Genomic DNA, 12,679 nt, shown 5'->3' on the forward strand with positions numbered 1-12,679 from the left:
CATCCGATCAGAAAACAAAAGTCAGAACCATTTGCTTTATAATATTAATTTTACTGACTTAGTCATGGCTGTCATGGAATTATCTTTCATATATAAAGTCTTATTTTCATGTTATATACTATTTAAATACATTTTATAAATATACACACACACGTTTCACATTTGAATCACTCCATTTGCAGCATTTCTAACTTAATTCACTGATTTAAAAATATTTTTAAAAAAATAGCCATTACTACGAGTTACTTATTGCATAAGCATTTTATTCTTTTTATTTTATTATTATTATTATTATTGTTTTATTTTTTCAGAAAAAATTATAATGCTATATAATATTGCTCATACATACCATAATACCAGATTTTGGACATACCACCCACCCCTACCAAACTTGACTAAAGACTAAACCACCATCAAACATGTCTCTCTAGTGAAAAACACTGAGCTGAAGAAACAAGTCCGCCCTCTGGATCAAGACTTTTTAAGCCTGTGCTGGATATTGTAGGTGTAAAACTGCTCAACAAAATTTACCTCAGAGCAATAAAGATCACCATTCTGTGTGTGTTTTTTTTCCATGACAAATGAATCAACAGAAAGAAATATAATGTGTTAAGTTTTAGCGCAGAGAAAGGGGGATGTGTGAGAGTGAAAGGAAAGGTTAGATCTTACTGGTAATAAGACTAAAAGAAAGTAAACACAAGTGGTAGAGGTAATGAGCTTCAGAGGCCGTATGGGAATTCGGTTAGGTGGGCCAACATACATCTCACCCCTACTTTCCCCAGTTTCCCTCTCTCTCTTTCTCCTCCCCCACCTCTCCTGCCTCATGCCATTCCCCTCAACTTCTCCAGTCTCCTCCAATTCTCTAATGAGAAAAAGCTGGTAGGAAAATCCTGGACTGATTCCTATATAAACTTACAGACATCTCACGGAACAGCCCAGGGAGAAAGAGAGAGGTAGAGAGAGTGTTGAGAGGTTGAAGACTGGCAGGGGGCGGCCAAGCAAGGACAGTGACAAAAGGTAATATAGAAGAGAAATATATACACACGTTCAAAGAACAACACAAAAGACAGCTTTCCAACATTTTGATAATAATGGGTGTTTGTCAAACAACCAATTCAGCTTGATTCATTCCTTCTCCTTTCTTTTTCTTTTTCTAGCGTGAATTCAGGTCAAATATACAGACAATTATGATGAGTAAATATTCCAAATGAAGCAGTTGGATATACTGATTGCCGAGGAAACTGCCCACTTAGTCTAAACATGCTTTTTTTTTTTGGACACACTTTATATGCAAAAATACACTATTTTACCATCTACATAAGTTATAGACAATTTTATGTTGACAAAAGTGGTGTTTTTATGAACCAAATTCCAACCAATTCATTATCAAGACCAGCAGAGTAACAGAGACAATTTTCTATATGAAAGTGTCTAATACACAAGTATTTAATGAATGTAAAATTACAATTTAGCTTAGTGATAGATCAATATACCGCCAAGGTGAGTATATCGGACAATATATTTTTAATTATTGGCATAAGTCGATAATTTGTTCTGATTGGGTCATGTATCTGACTTTTATTTTTGCAGCATAGGGACTTTTATTTTAACATCGCCGAGAATGGCAGCATCTGAGCACACAGAACGCTCATTATCTGTCGACCACTAATTTAGCTCATGTAAATGCATAAAATAGAAATTTTAACACAGCAATGTATGTTACCACATACACTAAAAGAGAACAAATCAGTATGGTTTTTATTTTAAAGGGGTCATATGATGCGATTTCAAGTTTTCCTTTCTCTTTGGAGTGTTACAAGCTGATTGTGCATAGATAAGATCCCTGAAGTTGCAAAGACTAAAGTCTCAAAACCAAAGAGATATTCTTTATCAAAGTTAAGACTCTGCCACGCCCCCCTAAAACGGCTCATTCTAACACGCCCCCACATATCTACATCACCATGTGGAAATATTTGCATAATGCGCCCAAATGATCACGCAAAGAAAGAAGGCGTGGTTTCAGGAACAGCAGTTAGTGTTGAAGCAGCCATGTCAAGGAGACGCTGTGTGTTTCTAGGCGAAAGCAAAAGCACTTTATTTAGGTTTTACCATCCTTTTGAAAGATGAAGCTCGTGATTATGGTAAGGGGCGTTACATTTCCGACGAGTGCTTGCGGTGTTCGGCCAATCACAATGCACTGGGTCAGCTGGCCAATCAGAGCAGACTGCGCTTGTCGGAAGGAGGGACTTTGTAGAAAACTAAGCGTTTGAGAGAGGCGGGGCATAGAGGACCTACAATAATGTACAGTATTTGAAAAAATTTTGAGCATTAAAGCATGTCAACATATTCTGTTACACCAAATACACAAAATAATGATCTTTAAAAAAGCATCATATGACCCCTTTAAAAGGTTCTGACTTTTCAAACAAGGAGGTTTATGAGATCAAATATCCGACTTCATCTCCATTTGGAAAGCTAATGTTCAAATATATTTTCCAGACAACAAACGGCATCTACTGTACGGGCAAACAAAAGTTCTGTATTGAGGCCATTAGATACAGCACAGCATACAGCACCAGTGGCTCTCAGCTGATAGTAAGACATGTAATAGATGACTAATTTAAAGGACAGACTAGTCTGGCAGTAATTATAACTTCCCTTCTTGTTCAAATAGGGGGCTTATAGATGTCTGGCTTTGACAGGACCCTGTAATGAGCCACTATACATTAATTCACAGACTAGGCATATATATGGGATTCAGTCTGAAATGTGTAATGGGGGGGGGAGGCCTTAAAAAAAAGGAAAAGATGGAATTATGAAATATTGAACACAAAGTAATGACCATTTTCTGCATGGCAAAATTGGCTTCATTCCTCCGGCTTAAGCAGCTTTTTATGTTTATGCTCAATTTCTGGTTGTCAAATGAAGGAATCGGGGCCTAAATTGTGATTAATTGACAATAGTTAGTGCAATGATTGCCTCCAGAGTCAAAATCTGTCTTCATAAATCAACAGTATGAGCATTTGGCAACAAAACCTCCAATTATAGCAGGAGTAACAATGCATAAGGAACAGAAAGTTGCCAAGCCAAGCACATTGGCAATATTATAAAAGTACATAACAGACAGTAGCAGGACGTGCCAGTAACACAAACAGTTTGAAAAAAAAGAGTAACTCTCAGGATGGGATCATTTCCTAATGAACAGTATTTTTGTATGCTCTCTTGCACATCCTGAAACACATATAGCTGATGTAAATCACATACTTGGCACAAGCAAGCAATGTAGATTTGTGACAATACACAGGAGTTCTTTGGTAACTAATGAGCAGCTACAGCAGGTGAAAAGGATGCACACGACATGTTTTTCACCTCGTGTTTCCAGGTCTGGGAGTTCTGGCTGTGCTCAGCGGTAGAGAATAGAGTCATGTGTGACACCATGGAGAGGAATATTACCATAGAGCTGATGATATCATTTATTTTCAAGATCAACAAAATCTGATATTTTAAAGGTTTGATTTGAAGAAGCAGTATTAATATGTCATATATGCCGATCTGGAAAAATGTTCCCTCCATTTTCAGCCTGCATTTTCTGCTGATTAAATAAGAGCTCAATTCATGTTCTATTCTTTTATAAGAAAGAATGAAAGAAAGAAAGAAAGAAAGAAAGAAAGTTTGGATTAGTCTAAAAAAGTTTTAAATTAAAAAGTTCAGTTTCAATAAATCTGTCAATCAATAAATTTTAATCCTATTAATTGCAATGAATTTTATTATTTTGCTTATGCAATTAAAACACAAATAATTCATATTATTGGTATAATCATTATGGATTAATGCATCAATAAAATTACTAAAATGATATATCGATTTTAAGTTAAATTAAATGTCCATATTATATTTTGGTAACATTTGTGAGTTAATAAAAATGTAACTGGTAATGTGAATATTGTCACCTTGGAATTATAAGGTTCTATCTGCATTCGGAGCAGTTTCGAGATATTGAGCTTCAAAGTTTTTGCATTCCATATAGTGATATGGGATATGGGGAACAAGTCTCTTTCATACAACAGTCCCAAAATGTACACAACTTAAAAAAAAAACATCACATAATGTAAATAATTTGTCGCAGAATATGTGAATGACTCAATTTTGACAAAAATGGCAGATAGAACCTTATAATTCCAAGCCCTTGAATCGTATCAAATAGTAATTGTATCGAGGTATGTTTTAAGGTATCAGCAAATATAGTATTGTAAATACCGTATTGTATTGTATGTCAGAACGTATTGTGATGAAACGTCCGATTTATACCCCTAGTTATTAATGGAAACATTGTTTTATTGTGTTTTTTGTTTTAGAATTCAGCACACTAAATTGATGTGTTACATTAACCAGACCTAATAAATGTTTATGATATTCCATTAATAGTAATATATAAGAACAGATTAGAACCAGCCTAGAGCCAGTGATCTGACCGACAGCTACAAAACTGAAACCTCCTCTATGTCTGCTGTCTGCTCAGTCTGAAGGCTGTTAGATGAGCTCTAATGGACTGGAGTTTACTGGGTTTGAGTTTTTAAGTTATCACATTAAATCCACAGGAAAACACAAGTGAGGCTAGTGAGGTGCTCAAAAGCTAAATGTAAACCCACACATAGTATGTGTGTTTTACTGTGGTCTTTACTGAAGAACCACTGGTTTTGAGAAGTCCTAAATCTACCACATGCATTGTCACACGCTTATCTACTGTCCTTGTTTTGTAAGGTCTGGAGATGGTCTTGAGACTGAAATAGCTACTGTTGGGTGTGTCTGCAGTGTCATCACAGACAGTAGAGCATGTTGGAGATGACTGATAGTGATTTGGCCACGTGCAGAGAAAGTTCTGTGATGTTTAAGTCCATAATGAGGATGTGGAGTGGCATCTTGGGAGATCTGTTATCTTAGATGGCGTGAGGACACATAGTCTCCCTAACGATGGAGGTCCTGTTGGTTTTTCTTACGCTTTTAATAATGTGATTAATCTCTAATTTTCTGATGGAATTATTTGCATTCATGTTTCATACATTATTTAGTACCCTGATGTGTTACAGGATCCAGCAAAATGAATGTTGGATGCTTTTAAATAAATATATTTGATGTTAACCAAGAGAGTGTAAGCTCAGCTAGAATTGTTACTACAAATCCAAATAGCAGTTGTTACTTAAAAAGCAGAAATGCACGCAGAAGCTTATCAGTGTTTATAAATTAACAAACTAAAGTCTAACTGAAGACTTGGTTTTGCTTCCTAAAATTGCATCAGCAATCTGAGCATCTTGCTATACAGATAGCATCACTATGGCACATCATTCTGTCTCGTGTAAGCATTTCAGAGGAATTTGCCATTTCAAAATTGTTTTCTACAGTATTTTCAACAGTTTAATTGAAGGGAAAATAAATCCTTCTGACAGTAATACATAGAGGACTGTACAGAAAGACCACAAAAAACACATCACTGTGTTTCTAACTGACTGCAAACCCTCTGCAATATATATATATATATACACTGAACAAAATTATAAACGAAACACTTTTGTTTTTGCCCCCATTTTTCATGAGCTGAACTCAAAGATCTAAGACTTTTTCTATGTACACAAAAGGCCTATTTCTTTCAAATATTGTTCACAAATCTGTCTAAATCTGTGTTAGTGAGCACTTGTTCAGTGTATATATATATACACACACACACAAAATAAAGTAGAAGGTAAGGCAGAAGGTAGACAAAAAAAGGCATCTGAATCCACTTAAGTTTAGATACAATGTGAATGCAAAGAGTTGCAACTGTTTTTTTCTATTGAGATCACTTTTGGGTCTACTGAAAGATGCCGGAGTTTAACAGAAGTGTGAACATCCCTGAAGAACAACTTTTTTTTTTTTACCAAAAGCAACTGCTCTTATTTTGTTTTTGTTGTTTTTTCCCACACCCGCTGAACTTAAATGAGCTGCTGTTTAGTAGAGCTGCACAATATGGTTAAAAAAAATCTAAGAAAAAAATTATTTGAATTATAATGACATGTTGTGATATAATAAACATAATTTCTATTGTTTTAATAAAAAATGGAGGACAAACAAACAATAAAAAAAAGAGTTTACATTGCACTTGGACAAGTGGACTGAGAATCTCACTGTACTGTACTGAAAGTGTCTCAGTCTACTTTTAGTTATTGCTTAAGGTGCAATTTCTGTTAGTTTTCATTGAATTTGTAGATTAACTTACAGTGTCAAAGATATTTAGAAAACGCAAAATTGCAAAAAAAAATGCAGTAATGTGGAACCTGGAGTGCTTTGTGTTTAAACGCACATTAAACACATGCAGACTATATAATATTTACATAATTAAATCACTTATAAATTCTATCATTCATTATTTATATAATTAAAACAGTTTAATAATTGAACTATATTACTGTTTCAATTTCAAAGCAATTAACTGTCCAGTCCAACATTCAAAAGAAGACTTTCAAATGGAAGTTTATTTAGTCACCCAAACTCTCTCTCGCTCTCACACAAGTATCCTTAAGTACACACATTCACACAAACACTCCCAGAATGCCGAAGCTAAAGATGACACGCTGGAGGTTCCAGAGAAAACCCCATGACGGAGGACAAGTCAAAGGTTCAATAAGCTAGAGTAACACTCAAGGGAGAAAAGATCTAATGACTGACAGGATACAAACACAGAATGATGAATCACAAAGACTGCAGAATAGTTTCCTAATGGCAAACAGACGCACAAGGACTTAAACTCCTTCATTACTTGCAAATCAATAATACAAAGATAATTTTTTGATTAACTGATTGAGCGATCAACTGATGCACATGCCAAATTGCAAATGAGATTGCCAGACGATGCAACACAGACAAATTTGAAATTCTAGTTTTACATCCCAAGAGTGGAAAAAGTACAAAAATGAGCTTGTCCAAAGAATCTCAAATAGGACAAACACTTTTACTTGCTTCCAATGGGATGAACAGAAGATCGATCTGAGATACTTTACAGACTATTAAAAAACAGTGACCTTTATCTAATGGCTACAGAGATGTATTAAAGGTCATCTATGAAGACTATACATATAAATAAAAGCTCCCCGCTAATAATGAGTCAGAGAGATTCACAACACAACAATGATCTAAAAACAGAAATTGCTGCCCAAGGAATCATTACATGAGATGATGAAAGATGAACTGTCTCGACACATAAATCTGCAAGAGGATGCACGGAGGACACTCCCATTTATGCAAATGCCACTGTACGCTATGATTTGTTCCTGTACTGTAGACTCAGTATCCCATTTGACTGTATTACTGTTACTTTACCTAATCACCTTTTCATAGCTATTTAAAATCAAAATAAACAGCCAGCCTGTTCATTGATCTCGACTGGACGGTGAACAGATTGTGTGTGCAGCTGTGCAGCATGATGATTCAAGGAGAGGGAATTCCACATCTTTTTTTTGACCACAGTTAATAGGATCCCTTATGGCTCAGTCCTCTCCTAAGTGCATGAGCACACAGGACGAACGGGAACGCGGTAGAAACAGTGGCATTTAAGAAAATGAAAATGCGATGGCAAAAGCAGACTTAATCATCTCTGAGGAATACCAGACCATTGGGCCCAGAGAACCAGAGGCCCAATCACACCCAGTGGCACTGTGTTTCATAAGCAAGGCTTATTTTTTAGGGATGTGGGCTCGTCTAATGGGGGAAGAGCGTGAGGATGTTGAGAAACAAGAATGGGGGGAAAGATGAGTGTGTTTGATTGGGCAGCCATTCAGAGCCCACAAGGCTCATCATATTTCCTACTAAAGAAAAACAAAGCATTTGAGCCCAGACATCACAATCACATCCAGCCAGCTCCTTCGATCCAAAAGAGCATTCTTTCCTTCGGCGAGGCTGCTGCGAGTCCGTCGGAAACCAAACAGATCACCTACACCCAGAATCAGTCATACTGCAAGTGCACACCTCTGACTCACACATGCAAACCACATCCCTTCCTCACATGCTCGCAATCAGGTCAGTTTTCTCCTCTTTCTGCGAAACGACTGGCAGCTAAACAAGGAGTCCTCTTAAGATACAAAATGAAATCATCTCGCTGCTGCAGGGATGAGAGCTTTAACAACACCCTAAAAATTACAGTCATTAGGACTAGACAGATGTGACTAATCTAAACCATTTGTTAGGTGCTCCTACTGAAAGGCAAACAAGGATTGATTGGTTTTCACTTAAATATTGGCTATTGGTTTCTTCTCAAATAAATCTCAGAGTGAGTCATTTGAACCCTTCATCTGATCTTGTAGAAAGTAAAAAGTAATGGACTTATTGCCATGAAGATATAGGCCCAATGTAATTTATGCTGAATTTTAGGCACTGCCAACACAATTTCATAGCAATTCTTAACTATTTTATGTTTTGCCAAATTGGTGGCTAATTCCTATGATCTGCTTACAGCCATGATGGTCAGGTTTAGAGGTGGACCTCAATGCTTACTTATATTTAAAAATTGCACATTTTCGTATGAATCACATCATACAAATCCATGCGAAATGTCCACCTTGTAAAATACTTTTCTATTGAGAACAGACATATCGTTAGCCATTTCTTCATACCATGATGTTTAGTAACAAATTCTGATGATATAAAGCCAAAGGCACTTTGTGTGCACAGTTCTTTGTTCAAGAAAGTCAAGACACCAAGCAAATAACTTAACTCATCAGTGCTAATAAATGAGGTATTGTCATAAAGTGCCTCAGAGTGATGCCTTTTTGGCCAGTTAATGGAATATAATGACTTTCCTCAGCTTGTTTGTCATACAAACCTACAAACCTGTGTTAAAACAGTTATGAGCCTGTTGAGGTAACATTTCATGCTTGCCAAGACGCATAAATTCTGCAGGATCATGTTGTCCTTCACACTACTAGCAGAATTAAAGCCCTTTAATTTGTAGCTTTTGAACTATCAGCACAATGGGGACTTCAAAAAATTGTGTGTGTGTTTGGGAGTTGTTTTCGCGATTTACCTCATTTTCAAAGATGACAACTTAAGAAAACCGGAATTATTATTTAATAATATTGTGTCGAATACGTTGTTTTCAAACCTATGACAGTGCCCGGCGGCGTTCGCCGTAGCGCGTCCTACCTGAACAGGTGAATGCCATCCAGGTGAGGATTTGAGTTTGAAAGGATATGGATTGCAAACCATTTTCAGACACCAACTCCTTGGGCGCGTGGTCTGCTTCAGATAGAAAAACACAACCGGTGCCAAAGACGGATAGGGCAAGGGTTCCCCGCCGCATGCGGACGCCTCCTCTGCTGCTGCTCCGGCTGCGCTCTCCCGCCTTTCGCCTCCATCAGACTCAAGCTCACTGCGTTCCCCGCCACCGGACAGGTCGTTAAGTCGTATAAAAGTCCTTGGAAGAGAGGAGCTACCCTCTGCTTCCCTCAACTGATGGTCCTCGGAGATATTTCCTCCATCTTCAGCCATCATTCACCCCCTTGAGGAGAGAAAATGCATGCATTACCAGCTATACAATAGAAAAAGAAATCTGATTTTACGCAATTATGAAATGTATAAAAAATATGCAATATACAATTAAAAGCCATGGTAGAAGAGCATGCATGACTATTTTACGCAACCTACACGTTTGTAAATAAAATGATACTTAAAATGTATTAAAAATAAATTTATTTTGCGTTTATTGTTTATTAACGTCGGTGCATTTGAACAAAAGAAGAGTATATAAAAGGAAGGACTTTTGAGACTATTAGAATTTTACAGGCTGGTATTCAGTAATGAATTGATGGAACTGTACTAAGGGGAAAAAAACAATAAGCCACACAAACAATACGATATGGTACTTTGGTGTCCTGTCATTAAATAAATAAATCATTGATTTAAAAAAATAAAATAATTCTACATTTTGAATAAATACCAATTATGACTTACTTTAAAACTTGCTACTATATAGCCTATTAAAATGATCACACACCATACATAGGCTATAATGATCAGGCAAATCAGCGTGACTATGTTTTAACAATAATTCAGTCAAATTTTCTAAATGTTGATTTCTTACCTGTAAATGCTTCTGACAATATGCCCAAATCGAGCTTACTCATCGCATGATCATTTCTGTTGCAAAAGCAGTCCAAATGATGGTATTGAACAGGATCAGTTGGAGCTCGCAGGCTGAGTTTCCAGGTGGCAGTTACAGCGCAAGCAGGTTTATGGGCATCTCAGTGACTTGGACATCATGCCTTAAGATTTCAACATTGTATATCGATGACCAACAACCAGATAAAAACAAGGCAGGTCCTGCTAAACTGTTTCCCAATCCTCAATTGTGCGCTTCGCTCGTTTTCTCCGCGTGCGCGCACTTAAAAGTAATGATCAAAGATTACAATTCAATGTTTGTTCTTTTCTATTAGATCACCGCAGAATCTAATGCTCAAAAGTGTTCACAACAGTGACAGTTATAGATCCTTAGTCAATTAGTAAAATCCTTCAGAATCTTTTCTAAAGGTGCAAGCAGTGATTTTCTGTCTGCATATGAAAAAGAAAAGCTTAAGCTCGTGCTGAAAGGATGCGCAAGAGAGCTCTCTATGCTGAAGTCTTGTCTATTATTGCGAAAATATACAAGTCTCCAATGATTCTCCCAGTCGGCAAAACGGTCTATAGCACGAATCCGCTCATGCGAACCAATTCACAGCTGGATTCGGATTCAACTTCCAATCCCCGCCCCTTGAAGGCGCGTCCACCAATCAGAGACGACAATAACTCTGCCTCTCTTTTGATTGCATTAAAGAAATGTCAGTCAGCACTGTACTAACATGTCTGGGGAAACGGCTGGAACCTTATTGTTTATAAGGTTAAACTAGGAAGAGTTTGGGACCGGACTAAAGACGCGATATGATTCGAACATGTTTATTATGCAAGGACATTTTATGTCAAGGCATACATGTGATAAGAACGACCAGTGCAGAAGTTTTCAAACTTGTTGACGTCAATGAATCCTGCCTAAAATAGGTAGCTGTAAATTTTAGTGTGATGGAAAATATTTACTTTGTTTAAAGCTGAATTATTCTTCACATTATTGAAGTAGGCCTACTGTTAAATGTATAAACCACAACAGAAACATTTTCAGTTGTATATAATCTCATGATTTCTGAAAGCAAATTTAGATAACAAAATAGAAATGTAAGAAATATTGGGTTACATATAATTAGGCCTAATTAATAATGTGAGTTAGTATATGTTAATTCTGACAGCCCTAAAAAAATGGCTTTTGTAAACAGTCTCTACCCTTGTGTCCCCTTAAAGATTGCCATTGTTAATTATTTTTGACTGTCATGTAACAGGAGTTTAAAACGTTTAATGTTCCTTTCTTAGATTGGTACTTGAAAATGGAGACTTTTCATAAAACTTTTAACACACTTTGCACAACTCTGAACTGTATAAAAACAAGATTTTAAATATTATTCAGTAAAATGTGGCATTTTCAAAGTTAATTAATATACACAGGCTAACTAAAAACTCATGTAGCTTCTTTGTACACTGTAAAAAAATTATATGATCAAGTGATGCCAACATATGTTTTTCCATTACTTTAACTCATCAAATTAATTTAACCAATTTTAACTTCATTTTTTTTAAGTTTCAAGATTCAACTCGGGGTTTTTTTAAGAAATAGTTCACCCAAAATGAAATTTTTGTCATCATTTACTCACCCTCAAATTGTTACAAACCTATATGATTTTCTTTCTTCTGCTGAACACACAAGAGAGTATTTTGAAGAACATTGGTAACCAAACAGTTTCTGTTCCCCATTGACTTTCATAGTATTATATCCATACAGTCAATATGGACCAACAACTGTTTATTTACTCACATTATTCAAGATTTCTTCTTTAATTTTCAACAGAAGCTCATACATGTTTGAAACAACTTGAGGGTGAGTAAATTATGACATAATTTTCATTTTTGGGTGAACTATCCCTTTAAGTCAGTTTAATATAATTTGAGTAAAAATGACTTTTACAGCCAATTTGGTTCTAACAAAAATAAATAATAACAATAATAATAAATTAAGGCAGTAACTGAGTTTTTAAGTTGAAGTAGGTGGAAATTTTTTACAGTCTATATGGCCAGAGGTTTTTTATAACAATTAGATTAAAGCACAGAGGTGATGACCCAGATGAATTTCTCATTAGCTGAAGTCAAAGTATAATTCAGCATTATTATCGTTTTTAAAAATGTTTTCCTTGATTACAATGTACTTGACATTACGATTTAATGAAATGAAAAGCTGGAATGGGGGAACATATGAAAAGTTACAATACTTAAAATGTCCTTGTTTGTGTATTCTACCATTTAAACAGGATGAATGACCTCCCAAAGAACATTTCTGTCTTTAACATACAATAACAGTTCAGTACATTATCCAGTACTTTTTAAAGTCATTTATTATTAAGTCATTGCAGATTAGAACAACTGAAGTTATCTGGATGATTGGTAAACATTTTTTAAATGTTCTTCCAGAGGTATGAAGCTCCACAGTATTTCACAACATGTGGCTGCACATTATGAAACACCTTGAAACACACAGGTAGAATGTCTTTAATCATGTCTATAAAATATGATCAAATGTAAA

The sequence above is a fragment of the Sinocyclocheilus rhinocerous genome, unplaced genomic scaffold (genome assembly GCF_001515625.1).
Source record: "Sinocyclocheilus rhinocerous isolate Xijiao unplaced genomic scaffold, SAMN03320098_v1.1 scaffold497, whole genome shotgun sequence".
Classification (NCBI taxonomy): domain Eukaryota; kingdom Metazoa; phylum Chordata; class Actinopteri; order Cypriniformes; family Cyprinidae; genus Sinocyclocheilus; species Sinocyclocheilus rhinocerous.